This window comes from Protopterus annectens, chromosome 15.part0 (assembly GCF_019279795.1).
Source record: "Protopterus annectens isolate FY-2018-M chromosome 15.part0, PAN1.0, whole genome shotgun sequence".
NCBI classification, from domain to species: Eukaryota; Metazoa; Chordata; order Ceratodontiformes; family Protopteridae; genus Protopterus; species Protopterus annectens.
In genome coordinates, this window is record NC_056749.1 from 363,536,316 (window position 1) to 363,560,448 (window position 24,133).

At 44.3% G+C, this 24,133-nt stretch overlaps 1 protein-coding gene across 1 annotated transcript in view; it reads right to left on the reverse strand.

The window, feature by feature from the left end:
- CHRDL1 (chordin like 1) overlaps window positions 1-24,133 on the reverse strand; it is a gene marked incomplete in the record, with an annotated part of 1,250,701 nt that overhangs the window by 1,054,776 nt on the left and 171,792 nt on the right.

Here is a 24,133-nt window from a genome sequence, read left to right on the forward strand (position 1 = left end):
AGCCAGTCGTCTAGATATGGAAACACCTGGAATCCTTGACGTCTCAGCTGAGCCGTGACTACTGCCATACATTTGGTGAACACCCTGGGGCTGTGGTGAGACCAAAGGGCAGAGCTCTGAACTGGTAATGATTGGCTCCCAGCCAGAAGCGAAGGAACCTCCTGGAGCGTCTGTCCATTTTGATATGATAGTACGCATCCTGGAGATCTATAGAGCACATCCAATTGTCCTGACCCAAAAAGGGTAGAATGGACTGTAGCGTGACCATCCGAAACTTTGTTCTTTAAACAGACTTGTTCAGTCTGCTGAGATCCAAGATAGGTCTCCAGTCCCCTGTCTTTTTTGGTACCAAAAAGAACCTTGAGTAAGTTCCAGATCCGTGTTGGTCTGCCGGGACTTCCTGGATGACGCTCTTTTTTTCTAGCAGTTTTGAAACTTCTATAACTGCTTGGTCCCTCAGATTGGGTGGAACATCTGGGGGGGACTTGCATGACGGTAAAGGGGGCTGAACGAATGGGATTCTGTAACCTCCGGATATTATTGAATGTACCCATTTGTCTTGCGTTATGTTTAGCCAGGCTGCTGGGTACAACAAAATTCTTCCCCCGACTGCCTCCAGAGACGGACAGTCGGACAACCCCTCAAGGATGTTGAAAGGGCTTGTCAGAGAAGGATTCTCTACTGCCCTGGTTCTGCGGACCCCCCTCTGCCACGAGGGTGGCGTCTACTATTATTATTTCCTCCTCTGCCCCTGGAGGAAAAAATCACTACGTGTGTCAGGCAAAGAGCCCTGGGATTTCTGAAACCACATCTTTCCACTCTTCTGACCCTTGGGGTATGGTCTAGAGGGGGTGGAAAAATGGACTCCTACAGCAGAGAGAGTCTTGCCTTCCTGCTCACACCTAGTAAGAGTGTCTTTCACCTGTGGCCCAAAAAGAAAGGAACCGTCAAAGGGAGTGTTGGTAAATGATGCTCTGAAGGGTTCCGCAAAATTAAACAGCCGCATCCATGCTCGTCTCCGAAGTGCCACACCTGTGCCTGCGGCTCTACTTGCCCCATCGGCTGCATAGGAAATGAGCCTCACGGAGAAGTTGACTACTGAGTTAAGGGTTGCCAGCTGAGAGGCCATTTTAGCCTGAGCCCCTTCAGCTGATGGATCCTGTAGGGTATCTCCGAGCTCTTTCAGGAGATCCCTCTGAAGCCTGGTGAAATGGCATAAGTAATTCAGTGACCTCATGGAAAAGGTCGCTGAAGTGAATATTCGCTTCCCATATCTGTCCATGGTCCTGGACTCCTTGTTAGGAGGATGGACAGAGGCAGAAGTTTCAGCCAACTCCTTTTTAGTAGCTGCTGCTACCACCATGGCGTCCATGTGAACACCCTTAGTAGGGAACTGTTTTGTCAAGGGGAGCAGTAATAAACTTGACTGGTCTCCTTGGGTTTGGTTCCACTGTATCCGGGGCTGGCCAAGCCCTTCGAGCCACCACAGACATTAGTGGATCGAAGGGAGGAGAAACCCAGGAGGTGGAGGGTCGGGATCCGAATGCATCCAGGAATACAGCTTCTTCCTTGGTACGGGCTAGGGTATTCCAGTTCCCCCTCTGCTTAAGAATTTCAAGGATGTCCAAGGAGGAAACATCTTCAGAGGGAGATCTCAGGGACCCTTCCGACTCATCCAAATCCGTATCCCAAGTGACAGACTCAGGGGAGTCGATGTGCTTCCTCTTCCACTGGAGCATTGGTTCCCCATGCTTGGGGTCTGGAGGAGCGACAGAGGTTGACGCAGGCACCACAGGGGATGGAGCTAGTGGGGCCGAAGTTGGAGCTGGCTGAGAGGCCAGCACACACCTTATGACATCAAAGGCGTGTCTGCCATGATGCAGAGAAGGCTCCGAGGAAACCGGAATCCTGCTCTGCACCAAGGAAGATGGTTCCGAGGCCGATGTAGGAGCCGAGTTCACCTGCGCCGAAGCTCCGAGAGGGAGAACGGTGTCGGACAAGGGTCCGATGCTACTCACCCCCCTCGGAGCCGATGAGGGAGTCTCGGCGCCCAGATCCCTCGAGGGAAAGTACCATCGAAGGGATTGGAGCAGACGATGGATCCGAAGGAGAAATTGTTATTGGAGCCATGACTTGGACCCCAACAAACTCCGGCTCCGAACTCAATGGAGTTGGAGGAGGAATATCGATAGAAACAGATGGAGCAGACACCTGTTGTGGAGGGCTGGGCAACATTTTGGCCAGTGCCTGTGACTTCAACAACCTACTGACCACTCTCTCCACATCATGGTCCGAGAGCCTGGAGGAATGAGAAGAGTGGGAAGATCCATGACTGCGGTCACTTTGTAAGAGGGGAGACCGAGGAGCCGAGTGTATGGACTCCAATGAAGGGGACCTCAGTCTCTTGCGAGTCCTTGATGGCTCCGAGGGTACTGGTGGAGCCTAGGAGGCAGTCTTCTCGGTTCCAGCCGGAACTGAAGGAGTAGACAAGTCTTGGGCCAAAGACGGCTCCGAGCTGGGTGCCGACGATTTGGCTGGTTTAGGAGACTTCACCTGCTGAGCCTTGGCTGGTGAATCCTGGGGCTTAAGAAGGCTCCTCAATATAAGTTTGTTTCTGCGCTCCTGCAGAACTCTTGGGCTGAATGCATGGCATACAGAACAAGAGTCCCACAGGTGAACTGCTCCTAAGCAGTAGACGCAAGAAGTGTGACCATCTGTCAGACATTTTCTGACAGCATGAATCACACTTCTTGAATCCCAAAACCTTGGATTCTTTAGACATAATCAACAAATAGCAAAGACCACACTAAGCTATAAATCACAGCTAATGTAACTATTTTAGTAAAGGGCTAACTAATAAGACTAGCACTAACACTACCACAAAAGACCACAAGAATACTACAAACAAAAGAAATATATAGTTTTTTTTTTTTGAGTAGGAAGCCTCTAAGTTAAATGGTTACCTCGTAATAGGTGGGGGAAGGGGCAGAGTAGATGCAAAATTACCAGAGTCACGTGCATGTTTGATAGTTTCTAGAAAGGAGAGCGGTGGTGGTGCTGTGCCTGGGTCTATATCCATGTTGTGTGGGGGTTAGCAGCTGATTGTCTATGAGGTAGAGAAGGAGTTGTAGGTGAATACATTTTTCAAAAATTTTAGAGATGGGGATAAGATAGCAATTGGTCAGAAGTTTGCCCCTTTGTGAAGGGGAATAATAAAGGCTTTTTCCAAATAATAAAGTTTTTTTTTCCCAGAGTAGGGCTACATATGATTCTTGAATTGAACGATTTATTAGGACTGAAATAGGGAAAGTGCTGCCATCGGCAGCTAGCTTAAGAAAGCTAAATGCAAGGTCATCTGGGGCATTTGAGCCTGATTTGAGTTTTTGTAGGATTTTTTTTTATGGTGGAGATACAAATAGGTTTTAATAGTAAATGAGGGATGTTGAGTAGTTTCAGTGCTTGAGAGGGTTAAATTAGGAGTGGTGGATGGGACTGAAGTTGGAGCATTATTTGGAAAGGATGAGGTGAGTTCGGCTATTAAGTCAATGAAGGAGTGAAATGATTAGCCAAGGAATGATTAGGGGAGTTTGGATCAGGGTAGGGGTTGTCTTTTTTACCAGGATGGAAGAGGGAAGAGATATTATTTCAGAACTTTTTGGGGTTGGTTTTGTGATTGTTTTGCAGTATAGAATAGTAGGACTTGTGGTCAGCGGCAATTTGTTTTTTTGAGTTTGTTAAGAAGTCGCTTATGTTCAGTCAGGGAAATGGGAGTTTTGTATTTCTGGTATTGTTTCCATGATTTGTCTCGGAGATGCATGAGGGTTTTAGTTTCCTTGGTTATCCAAGGGACAGTGTTGCATTTGACTCTGTTCTAAATGGGGCAAAGCTATTTAACAGGTTGGTAAATGTAGTATTAAAGTAGGTAACAGCAATGTCCAGGGGGAGGATTTTTATGAAGTTCCAGTTAGTGTGTTTTAGTGAGTCAGAGAAGATTTGAGGGTTGAAGTTTTTAGTGATTGAGTAGAGATGTAGTTATGATATAGATGCAGGGGGGAGGGTGAGCAATGAGCAAAATCCGGGAAATGGTCACTGAGGTATTCGGGTAAGGTACCACTGTCAGAGCTAAAGTGAGGATGAGAAACTAGTATCCAGTACAGAATGCTACCAGAGTAGTTGTCATTCGAGGGTCTATGGTTAGGTGAGTTAGTTAATTGGGTGAAGTTATACAAGTCAATATTTTGGGAGGTTGTGGGAGATTTTATAGTAGTCCAGTTAATATTAATGTCACTTAGGATTATAGTTTTGTTGTGTATGTTAGAGGAGAACCAGGAGAGGATATCCTCTAGAACAGGGATGTTATCACCTGGTGGGTGATATAGGGCTGCTAGGCATATGCTTTTGTGGTTATTAATTTTTAGGAAAGCTATGGTTAGCTCAACAGTAGAGAATTGGGGTGTAGACTTAGTATAAGGCATCACTGATAGGGAGAAAGAAAACAAGAGAGCTACTCCTCCACCTTTATGGGTTCTGTCATTTCTTATGATACTATAGTTGGGAGGAGTGATTTCAGAATTTTTTTTATGGGGGTTTAACAAAGTTTCGGAGAGAATGTCAGGGTGATTGTGGAGGAGACAGGCATAGAAGTTGTGTATTGCTGCATAAGCTTTGAGTGTTTAATGTAGCAAAGAGGAAAGTTCTATGGGATGTGAGAGGAGATGGTAAGGGTGTGTTAGGTGGCTAGATGTGGGTCCAGGGTTGGGACATATGTCACCAGAAAGAAGGGTAGAGATAAGTTGAAGGAGGTGGGAGAAAATGTGTTTGGAATGCTTAGTATTAGAGATGAGGTTATGGAGGTAAGCATGGTTTAAATAGTGAGGAATGGAGACAGTTTTTGTTGACAGGAATAAGTTTTTGGATGAAAAGAGTGTCATTGTAGTTGTCGAGATGGGGAGAAATGTAGGTAGTGGAGACTTCTATTTGTTGGGGGTATATAGAGTTTGTATGAAAATAGGGGGAGAGAGATATGTTGGGAGGCTTGCGAGATAGTGAAGGAAGGAGAGGAAGACAGGAAGTACTATTAAGGGTAGAATTAATGTGGGTCTGGGTAAGCATGATAGTTTATGGTTGTCTAGGAATAGTGGGGAAGGGTGGAATTAATTAGTAGGGATTGACAATGGATTGGGTTAGTTAGTATTCCTAGCTAGGAGGAGTACATTAATAAGGGGAATGATAGGTGGGAAGTGGAGGGGAAAGGTTAATGATATGGGGTGAGTAAGGAAGGTGAAGATGAATCAGTGGGTGGGGAAAATAGTGATTGGCTGAAAGTGGAGTGGAAGTGATTATGGGGATATCAGAATAGATGGACTGGGGCGGATGGAAACTGGGGGTAGGGGAGCGGAGTGAGCCTGAAGGGCAAACAGAACAGGTAGAGCCAAGGAGGAGGAGGAGATGGGGGTGCTCAAGAAACCAATTTGACACACAGGTACTATGATTATTATTGAGTTGATGATGAGCACAGAGATAAGTCTGATTATGGAGTTATACTGTAGCCTAAACCTCTGGGAATATCCAGTAACTAACAAAACTGAAATGGACAAAGTACTTTAAAAGGCAGACTGCAACTGCTGGAGCAGCTAAGTAAGCAGAATTATACATATGGAGGGTGGGGAAAATCTACTATTAGTAATACTAAATGAAGAAATCAGTGAGAATGGGGCACAGAGCGCATTGGGGATGCAAAGTAAGAGACTGAATGGTATGACGAGGGTATATACTGCCACCTAGTGGCAACATAGCAAGAACAATGCACACTTTCAAGAAACGGGCAAGGGAGGTAGCAACCACCGGCATGGGAGATTGGGAATGAAGACTGCAGTAAGAATGCCAACGTGCACACCTCAGATCACTTGTGATGCTCCTTAAACAGATCAAATAGCAGTGACAAGTTAAAACTACATACACGCTGTTATCCTTGCAAAGATAGTTCTTTTAGAATGCTGAACAGAGCCAAAGGAATGTTAGTCCCAGGAGGTCTTGTTAGGTCAACAATGTTAAAATAGGATGGGGAGCACCCAAGGTGAGAAAGAAAAATAGACCTGAGCAAGTTGTAAAAAAACAAAAAAAAAGGGAGAAACAGTTAGGATTGAAAGGGAGTAAAACAGCAGGGCATACAGATTAACACAATATGAACTAAGAGGATAGGGGAAATGAAAAAGAAGAAAAAAAGAGAGTACAAATATAGAAAGGTGGAAAATGCCAAAATGGGGAATGAAAGGTGGAGGAAGAATAGGTTGAGATTTAGAGCAGCACAGGGAGCTAACATGTTACTAAGTTAGAATGTTAGATTCAGATTACAATTAGCAAGTTGGCACCTAGGTAATTAACATCTGCACATTCAGAGATACATTAGGTATATGAGAGACTTAAAAAACTTCATATATTCCACAGAATACTGGTTTCTGAATGCTCAGAGACACAAGTCTAACAACACATTAAGACCAATAAACTAGACTCCATTAGCCATTTCACACTTTGGTTAGACTCATCAACCCAGTATAAGTTTAGAAACTAGCTATGCTTGAAATGCTTAGCTTACAGAAAGCCTAAAGTCCATTCAATTATATGAGGAGTTGGTTTGAAATTAGGTCCAGACCAAAATAAAAACATAGCTAAAACAAAGAGGATCTGGCTAAAGAACACACAACAGCTGATATTACAGCTATAACCAAAAGGAATTGTCTAAATAGCCCCAACAGCTGCTGTATTAGCTTAACTCTAGGAAAGATCTTACTAAAACCAAAAAGATGTGGCTAATAGCGCCAATATCCATTACAACAGCTAAACTTAAAAAGATCTGGCTAAAGGTACCAACAGCAGTTGTAACAGCTTCCTCCAGTTGCTGGCTCTACAATTAGCCACAAAAACAGCTATATCAGTTATGATCATCAAAAAGATCCTGTGTCAGACTTAAGCAGCTGTCAATACAACTAGTTTCAGTCACTTGCGCTCAAGTGTATTCCAACCTCAGCTCATACTTTTTAAAAGGTTTGGGACATAGGGACCCTAGAGCTTTGGTTTGAAAAGAGGGTCTTTCAAATGATAGACAGACAAGAACATTTTTTCTTATATCTTTTCTTTGAGACAACTCCCTTGCACAAGTGGTAGGGCAGAGTATAAAATGGCCAGTATGGATTAGGATGGAATTATTTGATAATAATGAACTGCAGGAGGAAATTCTGGGTGCATTGGGAAGTGCTGAGAACAGCACTCTTGACTGGAGCAATACTAATTTCATGAAATTTAATCAAACACTAGATAAGGAATGATGTCCATTCCCATCACAAACCCAAACCATTTGGAAAAAATGAAAGTGAGGTTTAACTGCAACCTGGCTACACAAACAACCAAAATGAAGCAGCCTTTGCCTGTTTAAAAATGGCAGTACAAAAGTAGTTTCCTCTGGTCTGATCATGCCTCCTAAAACTTTATAAGGATTCAATGCAAATGGTTAATATTCAAATCTAAAGCGTTGTTTGTACAACAGACATGACTTTCTACATGACGATTCTAAGTGCTTCTAGAAAAAAAACACATAATGAAACTATTCTTTCTCCCTATGATAGTAGACTTCCTCTTAGAGAACCACTAGAGATCACTGCAATATTTGCTAATTACTTTAAATCAAAGGCTAGACAGCTCAAAATAATTCTGGCCTGTCAACAAATTTCAGTTCACGAAGTCTCACAAACCAAAGTCATTCAGTGAATTTGGGGACATTCACTGCTATGGAAGTGTGGAGTCAGATGGCCACAACCCTAAATTTCTCTGTGCTTGCAGCACTTTTATTGTAATTTCACTAATGTGGATCTATGTTATGTCACAGAATGGCCACATTGTCGAATGTCATCTCATTGACAATGCAGTCCATTGGATTGTTCTGACTGAAATTGCATTATGGTAGGGATCAGGACATTTGCCCTTTTCTCCACTGCAGTGCAATCTTGGAGTTGTTATATATAATTAGTCGGGGATGGGAAGACACAGCCCCCATGTGGGGGGATTGGACAGACTGCATTGTCGATGAGATAATGTTCAACAATGTGACCGTTTGATGATATGACAGACTCCACTAATGCACATCATGATTATCCTAGCCCTTTCACAAAGATATGGAATGTATCAGATGTAACACTCACATCAAGTGCCGGGTCAAGTAATCAGCTTAATCATACAGACATCTATATACTCTCTGCTTTCACAATATGAACCTATTTAATCTTTCCTTGCATCTCATAAGACAACTCAGAATATTAGAATTTACTTAAATGCTATGGTTTGAAATAGGATCTTGTTCCTATGTTTTATATTTGCATTTCAGTTGTTTTTTATCCATTGGCTTTACCTGAGGACCAGAAAAACAGTAACCAAGAAGAAGAAAAGAAATAAAAACAAAGAAGTGAAGGAGGAACCATAAAAGTACAGTGAAAAAAAACTTTTATTGTAAAATACTATTAAGTAATTTTGCCCCTCAAGTAACTGGGACTAAATCAGAGTAAAAACACACTTCCTGAAAAAACATTACATTTAAAATAAGAACCAAATACCACTTTGAGAATCCTAAATTATTTAACTGGTAATGCAGCCCTAAAGCACTACAGTACAGTAAAAAAATTCCTCATAAAGCACTATGATGTAAAGCCACTATTCCAAAAATTATACATTAAAAATTCGGAAAAATCTACTGCCAATAATTAGCGGACCGGAGTTCCGCTGTGGCGACCCCTTACTGGGAAAAAGCTGAAAGACAAACAACCTATATCCTACATTTTAGGACACTAATCAAAGAAAAATGATCCTTAATGCCTGGTGTTACTATTGCATTTAATCATAACTGCCACACTAATTCTTTATACTCCAAAGTTGTTTCCACATCACTGCCTCTCTCACAGTAAAATACTATCTAGAACAAAATATAAACTTTTTGAAGGCTTGGCAAACCAGTGTCTACTTAAAGTGCTGGTGGTGTTTTATTTTCTGACTTCACAGATATGTCCTCAATTCTCTCTCAATTTCCAAGTAGTTTTCCCAATGTAAAATGCTGGGCTTGACATACATACCACTACATAAACAGCCCCAGTGGTATAGCAATGAAAATGACCAGGACATGAATAGTCCTTATGTAACCTTCTATATTGGCAAAGTCCACCACTGATATAGATTTACAGAAACTACATGTTTCACATTTTCTCGTTAACTTTCTCCTAGAATGCATAAAATTGTAGTTAAAGGCCATTTCAAGGATATCTTTTATATTGCTTCCCTACTGTACACAATAACTGTTGTATCACCCAACATCCTTTTTTAAATCATAATCAAAAGATAAATTTCAAGCATTTTTAACAATAGTCGTAAATATGCAAACATCCTTACTGAATGGTCAAACCAATGCGGTGCAATCAGTCATGACAAGTAAGCTCCTTGGGCCACATTCACGAAGGCTTGCACGGAGTCTAAGAGTAGTGTAAGACTTCAGACAGGCAATACGTCTACCCAACGATTCAGCAATAGCCGGCAGGGGCGTGCATGAGAGCTCCTAAAACTACTCTTGCACGGACAGTGTTATGATAGGCAACTTACCTCATTTGCTGCTGAAAGCTATGCAAATGAGGTAAATGTTTGATCCAGGCAACACTAAACTGTCCGTGGAAGAGTAGAGTTATTTGCAGAAACGTACTCCGTTGGTAACAGAGTACCGTTCTGCAAATAGCAAAACGGAGCTATGACAGCTCCAAATAAAGGATGCATCCAGTTGAGGAAGCATGCCAATGGCCAAATATAAGGCCATTGGCATTTTTATAGGTTGAAAATTAATAAAAATCAATTTTTATTTTTTTTCCCCGATCTCCAATGTTTAAGCATAGCGCAGTGCCGCGCAAACATGCTGAGCTTTAAAAAACAGAAAATAAATAAAAAATAGCCAAAAATAGGCATTCTTATTAAAAATATTATTCTGCCATGCAGGTGAATGGCAGGCTGAAGACAACATGGCTACTGAGTAGTGGTTGCTAAGGGGGGAAGCTCAGTTTGAGAGATGTAGGCAATCCTATGCAAATGAGGATAAGGATAGTGAATCCCAATTTTCCCTGGCATGTGAGCCATGTCCCTAGAGTGCAAGTGTAGGAGTAGCGGAGAAGTAGAGTAGAAGATAGGTGACATCATGAGGGGGTATGTATGAAAGACTGTAAGCTTATTGGAGCAGAGTGGCTTGTGTTTGCTCTGAGTTGCTCAGGATTGGAAGAGGCATGTCTACAGTTGTCCTAGCTGAAACCCAGAAACCGAAGGTGTACGCCGTGGCTATATATGAAATTTCTTGCAAATGTGCTTACACTGTGTGTGCACGTGTGCACCCGTCTAAGCCTGTGCATGCTCGTGTGCACGTGTCTGCGCGGCGCTGCCCCTTGTGGAAACAGAAAGGGAAAAGGAAGGAAAAGTAGTAGGAAGTTAACCAAGGAGAACTAGCAGAGCTGCCAGGTGAAATAAATCAGAATCAGCCAATTACACAGGCAGTACACTAGCCCAGCCCAGCACTTAAAACTCTGCAAACAACATTCCTCCATGTTTTTCTCAAAAACACTGCAACACTGCAGTATACAAAGAGTGAAAACTTAAAAAGCTTAACTCAGACAAAAAAATGTTAGGGGCTGCCATTGCTATTATAAGCCAACATGTGCAAGATGCTGAGGGTGGTGCCATTGCGAATGCTGCTGAGCAACTCACAGTGAGGAGACAGAGAAGAGCATGCAGACCCAGGGTAACCTACCAGGGGCTACATGGGCTGGAAATAGTGGAGTGCTATAGAGTGGACCGAGACCTCCTGCAGCAAATTGTTGAGCTGTGCAGGCCACGCCTCACACAGAACCAACAGAGGGTAACTCATCCCAGTGGAAACCAAGGTATGTGTTGGCCTAAGAATACTGGCAACAGGTACCTTCCAGACACCAACTGGTGATATGATGGGAATTTCACAGGCATCAGCATCCAGGGTACTGCACAAGTTCCTGAATGCCATATCAGCGATCATGTATATTTCCCCAATTCCCGAGTGGCATTGGCCAGCAATATGTGTCTTTTCCAGCAAATAGCGGAATACCCTGAGGTAGTGGGTGCAATAGATTGCACGCACATACACATCAAAGTACCAGCCGGTGAGCGGGGTAGTGCCTACATCAACCGCTAGGGCTTCCCATCCATCAACTGCCAGATCGTGTGCAATCGCAGGGCATAATACTGAATGTGTGTGCTGGCTGCCCTGGAAGCTACCACGATTCCCATATCTGGCATCTGACTCAGCTGTACCAGACATTTGCCAATGGGGACATCCCTGATGGCCACCTAGTGGGGGATGCTGGATACGCACTGGAGCTGTGGCTGATGACACCCATCAGAAATGCACACACCTGAACAAGAACTCCATAATGAGGCACACGCACAAACACTAAATGTAATTGAGTGTGTGTTTGGGATGCTCAAGTCATGGTTCCGGTGCCTGGACACATCTGGTGGAGACTTGCAGTACTCAGCAACTACATGTACCCAAATTGTCATGGTATGTGCCATGCTACACAATATGATCCTGTGAAAACAGTTGCAGCAGGAACAGCATGGGGCAGGGACAAACAGCCCCCCCCACCATTGCCAAGGTCATCGCAGGCAGAGGGTGACTCGGAAAAACAACCTGAGCCTGCCCCAGTAGGCAGCTTTCCCAGTATGCCTTGGTAAGAGGCAACACATAGCACACTGGCTCAGTAGGAACCCTGGAAATGATACCTCTCTCTGACTCGCACAAAATAAAAGGGATGCTTAACTTGACACTACCTGTTTTCAAACATGTATAGGGAGTGTACTATGTGCATCCGACATAGGCAGCTCTGCAGCACCACCTGAGGCATGATTGCCATGTTTTAAGCAATATAAAAGCAGTGCTAAGCAGCTTTTACCACTTTATAGCATATTTAAGCACAACTGCGCGGAGCTGCGCACCGCGTAAACTAGCGCAACATTGGGCAAAGTCAGGCAAAGTCGAGCAAAGTTGGGTAAACATGCTCACACCTGCTTTACTGTTCCTTAACCAGTCAGGTCTGCCCAGCAGGAAAATAAAAATCAGTGACAGGGCTCAAACTCAGGATACTGTGCACTATAGTCACAGTACTGAACCACTAAGTCATGACAGCATTTCACTGGCAGAGACACAGCAGGACAATTGAAGACTAACGCAAACACAAACAAATGCTGTATCATGCCTTCTGAACTTCCCCCCAGGCCTATGCAGACAGATAACAGCAGGCCAGGCAGTGTCATGTGGGTTGGGTAGGCCATGAAGTCACAAACTAATATATGTGAAATTGGAAGCTAAGATCTATAGTACAGTAGTATGCCTCAAGCCAGTATGATAGGCAACAGTACAGACTGAAATGGAGTACCTGATATAGCAGTGCAGGCCTAGCAAATGTGTACAAGTGTCAGGTGAAACCCTCATCCTATGTACACCCGCAGTAACAATCATGTCTGCCCCCCGGTTAAAAATGTACAAATAGCTGTCCCCCCTGTATGTAGAAATGTTGATAAGTCTATGCAAAGTGACTCATGGAAGCCCTGCAGGCACAGCGTGCTTTCCTGACGACGTACAACACAAAGGTGAGCCCTGAAGTAAAAACCAACTTGATTTTTCACATACATATAGTATATATGTCCATACTGGGCATGCTCACACAAACAAATTTAGCTATTTTCAGACAGCAACATACTGAAAGGTCATACTGGGCATGCTCACGCACTTAGGCCATGTCTGAGTACAGCAGTGGGCCACACATCTGGCAATTGCAGTTCTTACCCCAGAAATATGTCACTATTCACCAATCCTGCCTTGCGCACAGTGATATGAAAACAGACCCATATAATATATTGGACACCTGCCATAATCAAACTATGTACTACAAGTACTTAAGTTGTTCAAAGAAAGTGAAAATTCAAAGATCATCAATAAATCTCCGATCAGTATAATCAATAAACAAAGAGCACTCCTAACATTATCTAATCCATGTTCTGGCAAAAATATTCTCAGAGAGTCCATAGAGAACCATGAAGCTTTCTTTCGCTATGTCATAAATATCAATATCAATAAAGAGCATTAGCAGCCTGAAATACATGCCATACACAGACTGTCTCAAAATGCTCCAGCTGTACTCTCTAGCATATCACCTACTCAGAGGTGATCTCTGCCTAACATACAAAGCTGTCAAACACAGAGCTGTTGGACATGCTCCATGCAAAACACTCTCAATCCCTCTGCTCTTCGGCCACAAAACCCAGAGTGAAATACAAAAGGAAGGGGTGCATCCATTTACCTTATGGATACCCACACCTTCAGGTTAGTGGCACAGCGTGAGGCCTTGGAGACCATGCAAGTGCAACTAACATTGGGCAAAGCTACTTATCAGATTGTAGCCTGCTACAGATTACCTACCTTATTCTCAGGAACCTCACTCAGTATTCCTGAGAACAGTGGAAAATATAAAGGTCCTACCAAACACCATTATATGAGGAGATTACAACTACCCAAACATTGAGTGGGAGAATTACTCATGTACAACATCCTTTGCCCAATGTTTCCTAGAGTTTAAAAACTCAAACGCCCTGGAACAGCTGGTCGCCATGCCCACTAGAGGTGACAACATACTGGACCTGATCATCACCATGGGGTACCAGTGTTCCACAACAGAGATAAACCCCTCGCTGTTAATATCAGATCATAAAGTAATCACACTGGACATCCACATCCCACTCCCCCCCAGTCAAGGAAACCACTGTGAAGTCATTTTCAAAAGCAAACTGCACACTTCCCAAGACCAAAGTGGAAAGTTCCAAACCCCCCTTGTTATAGGATAACGCTATACAATCTGCCGAATCATTTACAAGTGCATTCTATGTGAATCTAAAGGGATGCATGGATCGTGACATCCCAAATAAAACAAAGACACACTCCTCCAAAAATAAGAAACCAATCTGGTGGTCATTGCCCATAAATAAGCTATACAACAGAAGAAGGAAATGAACACATGATAGAGCAAACTTCACAAAAGGAAAGGCATCACTGATTATTAGGAAGAAACAATGATCGCTCATAAAATAATCCAAGGCCAGTTTCTAAAGACAAATTTCCAAGGAATGTAAGAATAACAACCACAAAGCCCTCATTAGCTATACCAAACATTTAGGTGGCAACTGTCCAATATGCTGTCAGCTACTGCAAAATGGCAAAAGATACACTGAACCAACTGACAGTGCCCACATCCTGGCGGACAAGTTCAGTGCAAACTCCCCCCCATCACCCCCAAAAGGGCCTGTGTCCATCCCAGAAGAATGCAGAGCCCCAGACTTCATGGACATGCAGGTAAAAACAGCCCTCTCCAAAGCCAAGAACACAGCATCAATGGGACTGGATGGTGTCCCAGGCTGCGGCTTGCACCAGCCCCAAAAGGAACTACACCCTCACCTACATTTACTGCCCAGACAACCTTACCACAGGCTATGTACCCAAAGAATGGCATACAGCAACAGTCATCCAGCTCCAAAAAGGGGGTGCCACAACAGAACCTGGAAACTATTGCCCTATAGGCCTACTCAGCCTGGTCTGCAAAGCTATGGAGCAAATTATCATGGAACCCATAAACAGAGACATTGGGAACCTCCAAGACACTGGACTCTACCCACCTTGGCTTTGTTAAAGGCAGATCCTGCATCCTAAACCTAGATGACTTCTTTGAAACAGTTACCAAGGACATAGATGGAGGTGAAAGTAGTCCACACAGCCCACCTGGACCTCACTAAGGCCTTTCAACACCATTCCCCACTCTGGCATCATGGACATGCTTACCAGCTTGAACATTAACAGCTATGTCACTGGATGGGTGGCCGACTGGCTCACAGATCAAACACACATGTTCAGAGTTGCAGGTGCCATGTCCGACTCTAAACCAGTCACAAATGGCATCCCACAGGTCTTGGTCCTGGGACCCCACCTGTTCAGTAGATACTGCTCAGAGGTACAGGCAAGCACAGGAGGAGTATGGCTGAACAAGTTTGCAGATGACTGCTAACTGTTGTCCATAATCAACTCTACGGCTGACACAGACATCCTCCAGAAGGGTCTTACAGAGACAGATACCTGGTGTCAAAACAATGCCCTCAAGCAGAATGCCAAAGAATGCATAGTCATCCCCTTTGGATAAAACAAAGTGCACACAAAGTACCACATAGGTGGTAATCCAGTATGTACAGAGAATGTAATTATGGCCCTGGAGACCCAGGTAGATAGTAAACTCTCCTTTGATGATCACATTGCCAAAGTGTTTAGAAATTCCTTCTATGTAGCCTACCTAATGCAACCCACTTTGTCTAGTCTGATGATGTCACCATCCTACAAATATACCTGTGGAAAAAAGAACTCCCAGTAAAGTGTATAGTGCATCATGTAAATGCGTACTGCTCCAGTATCATAAAGTAGTTAGGTAAGGGTTTGAATCCTGCACTTCACAACTGTAGAAGTGTGCGTGTGGGTGTGTGTGTGTGTATCTCCTTGGAGAGGAGCAACCTTTTTGGAGACTACTAAAACACCTTGAAAGTGGTATACTTATCTTTGTCAAGTCTGATGATGTCACCATCCTACAAATATACCTGTGGAAAGGAAAACTTCCAGTAATGTGTATAGCACGTCGTGTTAATGTGTACTGCTCTATCATAAAGTAGTTAGGTAGGGGTCTGAATCCTGCACTTGGTGAGTGTGTGTGTTCTGTGTGTGTGTGACACCGTTGGTCAATGTGTTGTGGGTTTTGCTTTTACTACTGTATGACATATCACTATGACAACAGTATGTGCATTGCACATGTTAGGTGGCTGTGTGGCAAATACATATACGTACATGTAACCTCAATTATTTCATAGGTGGGAATCCTGCTTTCTCCATGAACACATCTGTTATCTTTGCCAGAGTGTGCTGCTGCTTTCCAGACCTTAGGTCACATCTGTATGCTTGTGACAAGCTCAGCCACTGCAGTGATCCCTGGCCTCAGTCATCCGTGTCACACACATCATTATGGTTTCTATTGAATAGTGTGAGTGAGGGTTTATGCCTGAGGTATATTTCAGACCTGTTCTAATGCAGCAAAGTCAGTCAATGATGGCTATTCATTATAGGTGTACAACAACCTTTGTGGATATGCATGCAGACCCCTTATTGCTTATGTGATCCACCGAGGGACTTCAAAATAACTTTGGAAATGTGATTACCAAAGGAGAGATTACGTAACACTTGGCTGTATGTACACATCGGTACTTGTTCAACACATTGGGGGCTACTACCTATGTGGTACTGTGGAGATACTATGTTTTGTAAAGGTGGATGACTATGCTTTAGTTGGCTTATAGCTTTACAGCATGGGTTTGACAACAGGTATCTGTCTGTATGATACCCTTGTGGAGGATGTGTGTGTCATCTGGAGAATGCATTATACGCCACAGTATGCATTTCCAGACGTGGATGGATATATCCCTACTGTATTTGCTTGTACCTAAGAGAGCTATATCCCAAACAGGAGTGGTCCCAGGAATGGGTGCAGGTGAATACCACTGGTTACTGGCATAAGGATCCAAATGTTACTGTGTGTCCTACATCTGTGTGTCAGTTGTCAAGACATCTAACGATTGTTTATGGTCAGGCTGTTGAGGTTATGTATATTACCAGAATGCAAACCAATGACAGATGGTAACAGTATCACCCAGAGCACAGTGTCAAACCATGTCACACACGTGTACCCAAGTTCCAAAATGTGCGTAGTACAATGCATACTGGCCACCAATAGAAACTATGGAGTGTTAACACTGTGTAATACAGGGCATGTCACCCTGCCCATGTGTCCACTATGCACGTACATGCAGACAGTGCACCTCCACCATGTTCACAAATGTACACCTGCAAATCTGTGCTGCACACATCCCACACGTAGTGTCCACACTTAACACATGCTGCCAACACTACACACATCAGCCAAGTGGCATGTGGGCGGACAATACACTATTGGAATTAACACTGGTGTAAACAATACTACATTGACAATCATAGCTTTAATGCATCATGCCTGTTCAGCTACACCTTCAAGGATATCATTACACTTTACTGCTGACAACATGCTAACATTGCTATACTGCTATAAAGTCACCCTGTGCATCAGCACCATGTTAGCCTGTTCCTACATCAATGTTACAGATGACAGGAGGTGGCACAGGTTTCATCATATGCACAGGGTGTGTTGTTGGTTTTCCAGAGGCCTCAATTGAGCCATACAATCAACGTGTGTGCGTGTGTGTGTGTGTGTGTGTGTGTGTGTGTGTGTGGCCAAGAGTACTGCTATGGGTCAATGTTGATGTAATGTGTGCAGGTATGTGTTAGCCCTAGGTGTCTGGTTTATGTGTGTGTGCATCTGCATGCACACAGTTCCACCATGTGGCTGCCATATACGGGGATTTGTGGGACAGCCACAGACTGTACCTGCCAGACTTTACAGATCACAGTCTCTGGCTACGAATATGGTACCTGTGCCTGGCAGGGGTGCTGACAGTATCAGGTACTAAGCCAGACTGGGTACTATCCTCAGAGGTAGACATATGTACACTGGACCCAGGTCCCTGCTGGGACTGGCCAGAGCCACGTGGTCTTCTAGGATGGTCTATGGACAGCCCACCCCCAACACTGCTGGGGCTGGTGTTAGCACTACGGGAGTGGCTGTGACTTGAGGGACGTCCGCGGTGACTGCCAGCTGCTGATGTTGCTGGCATATGTCCACGTCGACGTCTCAGCCATCCTGCACTGTCCTGACACATGGACATGACATTGCTGAGGACATCTAATGTCTCACCCCAACATCTATCAGTGACCTCAGTGTAATTACGGATGGCACCAGCTAGGTCACAGATACAGTCATTTAAAGTGGTGTTGTGTGCCCTCTGTGCCCTTAGTCCCTGTCTGGTGTAGCGTTCCATACGTGCCTGTGCCTCCATGACAGCCTGGAACATGCGTGAGGTTGTAAGACCTGTGGCACATCTGCCAGGGGCATGATGACCAGCAGTGTTCTGATGAGAACCCCTGGACATCTGCCTATGTGGTACCATTCCAGACATCTGGGTATGGCGGCTGTGTCAGGGTGCGTGTGCCATAGATACCACACTGTCCTGGCCAATGCTGACTGTACACTGTCCCTCAGCTAAGGGCATTCATGATGGATGTATTGGCAGTATGACTGTGTGCATGGATGGGGGGGACACTTGTGTACTGTTGATTGGTGGCCCAACGACAGACCCTGGCAAACATGCCTGTGCCTCAACACACCTATCCTCATTATCACAATTTGTGTCAGTGACATCAAGTTTCCTGCTGCAGTGAACCAGCCCAACCTCAGCACCTGTGAGAGGAAGACAGGAAACACACTTTACGACCTTGTACATGATGTCGGAACACAAGCACAAATGAACAAATGCACACAAATACACTCCTCACTAAAGCAGACACACACACACACACACACACACCACCAGCAATCCAGAACATACTCAACAGCAGTTGATGGTGGGGTACAGTATCACAAGCCAAACAGTCATATCACACATGTCAGCATGCAGGATGCATGCTGCTCAACAGCATGCAGTGCGAGTGTAGACAGTCCTTGCTAACAGTATACATGGCTTAGATGCATGTGTGTTGTTGTTCAGTGATTGGCCTCACTCTGGAACGCAATGTGAATATGGACACAACATTGCTGTGCAAGTATTAAAAGCTCTTCAATGTCCCGTGCACCATCACTCACAGGTATACATACCATGGCTGGATGTGTATCTGTGTGCTACATAGATATCCATTTCTGATTAGAGCGTCTGTGTCTTTAGCAGATAATTGTGGACATAGGTTTAGCTCATGCATGCTATGTATACACACAGGATGAGTGGTGCATGTATACCTGATGGAATACCATTGCTCAACATAGCCATTGTACAGTGGTTATGGTGAGTCTAGAACATACTGTGGACATGCTAGTGCCAGCCATGACATGGCATGCTACAACACAACTGCAACATTAAACATAACATACCCAATGTGTGTCATGTGACCTATACACTCAATAGCATTACAAGACATATGTGTGTCACTTTGTGCAAATGGTGATTGCTATGCATATTGTGTATAGGTGCATATGTTTGCGCACACACAACATTGAGATGTATAGCAATGAATGCTATATGTAGTACTGTGGTTACTGTAACTGGATGGGGTGTAGTACCATAAGCCATCATCATGCAGCATCATGTGGTCACTCAAGGCTACTAATGTGTGCCAGACTGGCACCTATCATGCTGTACTTGAATTGCAGTACCATGGCTACATTTCACCATTTCACAGCCAGTTGTTACATGGGTTTGTAAGGTGCCCAATAGGGAGCATTGCCTAACATGAATGTGTTGTGTTGAGTGTTGCGCCACCCCTCGATAGGCCTCTACCCCTCAGGTATATTATGTTTGCTGTGTGGATGACATTTAGGATACTGGAGTGTGACCTTACAGTGGGTGTCTGAATACGCCATGTGTAACATATTAACTTGCCCTGCATCTGACAAAGTTGCGTATGTTGTGTGCATGTGTATTGACTCTGCCTATCCAATGTCCACTACAGTGTAGCCACAATTGTTTGGGATGCTCTGTGTATTGCATGTGTTTGAGGCAGCTACTCACATTACTGAGATGTGCATAGTCTCACAGCAAACATGCACAGCATGCATTATGCATAGGTGTGTTACATGTGTACATGGCCTACACCTCACCTATGACATGCACATTTTATTTGCAATATTAAATGTAGAACACACTCACCAGCATGGGTCTGCTGCCTTCTGTCACACCAGAGGGACCTACAAGGATACGAGACAGTTTTGTCAGTGGCAACAACTATGGCATTGCTACTGTGGGTTTGCAATCTTACAGAAGTACAATGGTTGACAGTCACAGGCCTACAGATTATGTTCCAAATTATCAGTATTGCACAACACCAGGCACCACCATCTTCTAACTACACAGTACACATTTCACATATGCATGATCTACCAATAGAGGTAACAGTAGTCTACAGATATGCCATGTTACCTGCACGCTCTGTGTGAACTTGCTAGGTGGCTCCGGCCTCCATGATGATACATGTGTGCTGCTGTTGTTGTTGGCCAGGAGCCACCAGGCTCAGGAGCAGCTCCTCCACTCTGGTGAGGGGGGGATGGATGTTAACCCCACCACCTGTGGCAAGCTGTTGTCTATGGACATCAGACGCACGCTGTCGGACATGTCTAAGTAAATCACTGCAGTGATATCGTACATGCCCATATGTCCGGTTATGCATACCTATGTAATTTACCCTACGGACAACTTCTTGCCACAGTGCAGTCTGCTCATGCTGGTCCTGACTGATTCTTGAGAAAAGCAGGGTGTAGTGCTAAACCAGACTGATTACTTCATCCTCAGCTGGACTATAGGTTGGGTTGCGATGGTAGGCCATGACCCTGGAAGACAATGAAACAATATGTGTGAGCAAGTCATGTGGCACACTTAACATTCTAAAGTACAGATATCACTTAACTGTTATATATAGCAACCTACTGGCTGTCAGAGACGACACACTTTCAATACCACATATCAGTGCTCAACCCACAATTGCCTGACAGTGCCTGGCACGCTCTATATATTAAACCATGTTCTGCACAGCAACAAAGAGAAACCAGTATATAAGACTATACAACAGTACATGGCAGACTGTATGCGACACAATGCACCACCTAGCCACAGGAGGTATATATCAAGCTAATGCATAAAGAAATATGTCATCCATTGCAATGATTGTAAATTCCAGTTACAGTATTACCAGTATACCACACTAGTTGTTGATGGCAAACCCCTGCCTAACATATGTGCACATTCGTGAATATAGGTGGCATACTGCTGTACTAGACTATACATGTTGCTAGATACGCACTTATATCCTGTAACACACATGACAGAGGGCATGTTACAGGCATACCCACACACACATCAGACATACAAGACACAAAGGTATGGCAACCTAGATGAGCTTTACCTGTGTACCATACAGTACTGTGTGTCAGTACTTACAAAACCTTATGCAAGAGGTATGTAATCTGAGAGGACTACAGGGAACACACAAAATAAGAAGTTATGTACCTACCATAACGTTCCATGTTAGTTGTCTTCTCGCCTTCTTTCTTGCTGGATGGGTTCGGAGCCGATCCTCGGCTCCGACTCGGCCAATACTAAAGCTCGAGAGCTAATTACACTGGCTCGAGGGTCCCCTATATCCCACAATGCTAGGCGGTAACTACTCAGATCTCATTTGATAGCTATACCAAGCAACCCTAGTCTCCATAGAATGGAGTAGGGAAACCCACCTCTAAACAGCCTGCGTGAAAGGTATCGCAGACCTAAGAAAGTAGAAAAAGAGGTGGAAGAACGTGTGGGAATGATGACTTCCAGAGGAAGAACACAAACTGAATTCCTGTCGGTCTGTCCAGGCTTGGGGGAAGGAGGGTGGGATGCAATAAAGAAGGCGAGAAGACGACAACATGGAACGTTATGGTAGGTACATAACTTCTTAATGTTAAGTTGCCCATCTCGCCTTCATTCTTGCTGGATGGGACCGCGTCCCTAGCACCTTATCCTGGGTGGCCTATCGGAACAGACTCTTGAGAACAGTTGAACCAAAATTGGCACGGCTTCTGGAAACCATGTCCAATTTGTAATGTGAAATGAATGTATGAGGAGAAGCCCAGGTGGCTGCTGCACAAATGGAAACTATTGGCAACCTATCCTGAAAAGCTACGGATGTAGCTAATGCCCTAGTTGAATGAGCTCTAGGTCTTGAGGGTAGTTTTTGATGTCTTATCACATAGATGAAGGTAATTGTAGAGATGAGCCATCTAGAGAGGGATACTTTAGTAACAGGAAGGCCCAATTTCCCTTCCGCATATGACAGAAACAATTGATTAGATTTCCTGAATTGTTTAGTCCTAAGTAATATCTAAGTTGGCGATGAACAGCCAAAAAATGTAGCTTTTGTTCCGACCTGTTTGAATAGTTAGGGGAAAAGACGGGGAGATCAATAATTTGGTTTAGGTTTACTTGAGAGGAAACCTTGGGCAAAAAGGATGGATTAGTACGGAGGGATACCCTATCTTTGTGAAACACTAAGCAAGGAGGACGACTGCACAGAGCATGGAGTTCAGATACCCTTCTCGCTGAAGTTATAGCTACTAGAAAAAGTGTCTTCCAAGAAAGCAACTTCAGAGAACATGAAGCTGCCGGTTCAAGGGGAAGGATTAAGGATGCCAGAACCAAGTTCAAATCCCATTGAGGCGGGGGATCTTTGATTGGAGGTTTAAGAAATACGCCCCTTAAAAAGGCTTTACAGAGTTTGTGAGCCATGATGCTAGACTCCGAGACACCAACATGAAAATTAGATATGGCAGCCAATTGAACTCTAATGGTAGATGCAGATGATCCTAAATGAAAGAGTTCTGCTAGAAAATCTAGAATAGACTGGATAGGTGCTGTAAAGGGATCTATGTTTTTTGACGTTGCCCAAAAGGAGAAGCGTTTCCATTTGCTACTATAAATCTTCCAGGTAAAAGATTTATGAGAGGCTATCAAGATATCTCGGACCGAGCAAGATATTGAGGGAAGCCTGGCTAAGGTTGGAATCGGAGAAACCACGCTGTGAGGTTTAGAGAAAGCAGAGATTGGTGCAGCTGACCCGATTGGTGGGTTATCAGATCTGGTACTGGGTCCAGATGCCAAGGCTGCTCCAAAAGGTAATGATGAAGAAATGGAAACCATATATGTCGAGGCCAGTAAGGGGCAATGAGGATCAATGTCACACTCAAGGCGATGGCTTTCTGAATTAGTTGAGATATCAGTGTAAAGGGGGGAAAGGCATACAGAAGTCCCCGGGGCCAATCGTGAACTAGAGTGTCTCTGGTGGGATGGCCTGGTAACGGGAAGAGAGTGAAGAAGTCGTGACACTTGCTGTTTTGGGGAGTAGCAAAAAGATCGCAGCAAGGCTGGCCCCATCTTAGGAATACTTCTTCTAGAACCGATTTCTTTAGAGACCACTCGTGGGGCATGAGAATTGCCCTGCTCAATTTGTCTGCAATAACGTTGGATTTCCCGGGAATGTGCATTGCTATCAGAAAACACTGAGAAGAGATCGCCCATTGCCAAAGTCTGAGTGCCTCTCGACATAAAGGGTATGATCTGGTTCCGCCTTGTTTGTTGATGTACCACACTACGGACATGTTGTCTGTTTGAATTGCAATAGTCCCAGTGGGAAGAGTCGTGAAGGGCTTGCAACGCTAAAAGCACTGCTCTCATCTCCAAGACATTTATGTGCAAGTGGCACTCGAAAGGTTGCCACGTGCCTTGGACTGTCCTGCCCTGATAATGCCCCCCCCAACCAATCAGGGAGGCGTCTGTTGTCAACGTGGTGACTGGGGGGGGAAGAGTGAAGGGTCTTCCTCAGAGAAGTTGAGGTGATGTGATCCACCAAGACAGTTGATTCTTGCATGATTGAGTTATCAAAATGGTATGGGACATCGGGAGCTGTTGAAAGGACCATTGAGTAAACAGCATCCATTGGAGGATCCTCATGTGAAAGCGAGCCAAGGGGAGAAGGGGAATAGCTGCTGCCATGAGTCCTAACACCTTCAAAACTAATCTGGCTTTGACTTTGTTGCATTGTAAGAGAAGGGAAACTTGTTTTTGAATATCTGACACACTCTGCTCTGAGTCTGGCTGAAAGATTGAGTGTGTTTAAGGTGGCGCCTAGAAAGGTAATAGATTGACAAGGCAGATATTTCGAAATTTATCGAAATGCCTAGAGCTTGGCAAGATTGGATGGTGAAGTCCCTGGATAGAAGCAGCTGATGTCTGGTGGTGGCGGTAAGGAGCCAGTCGTCTAAATATGGAAACACCTGGAATT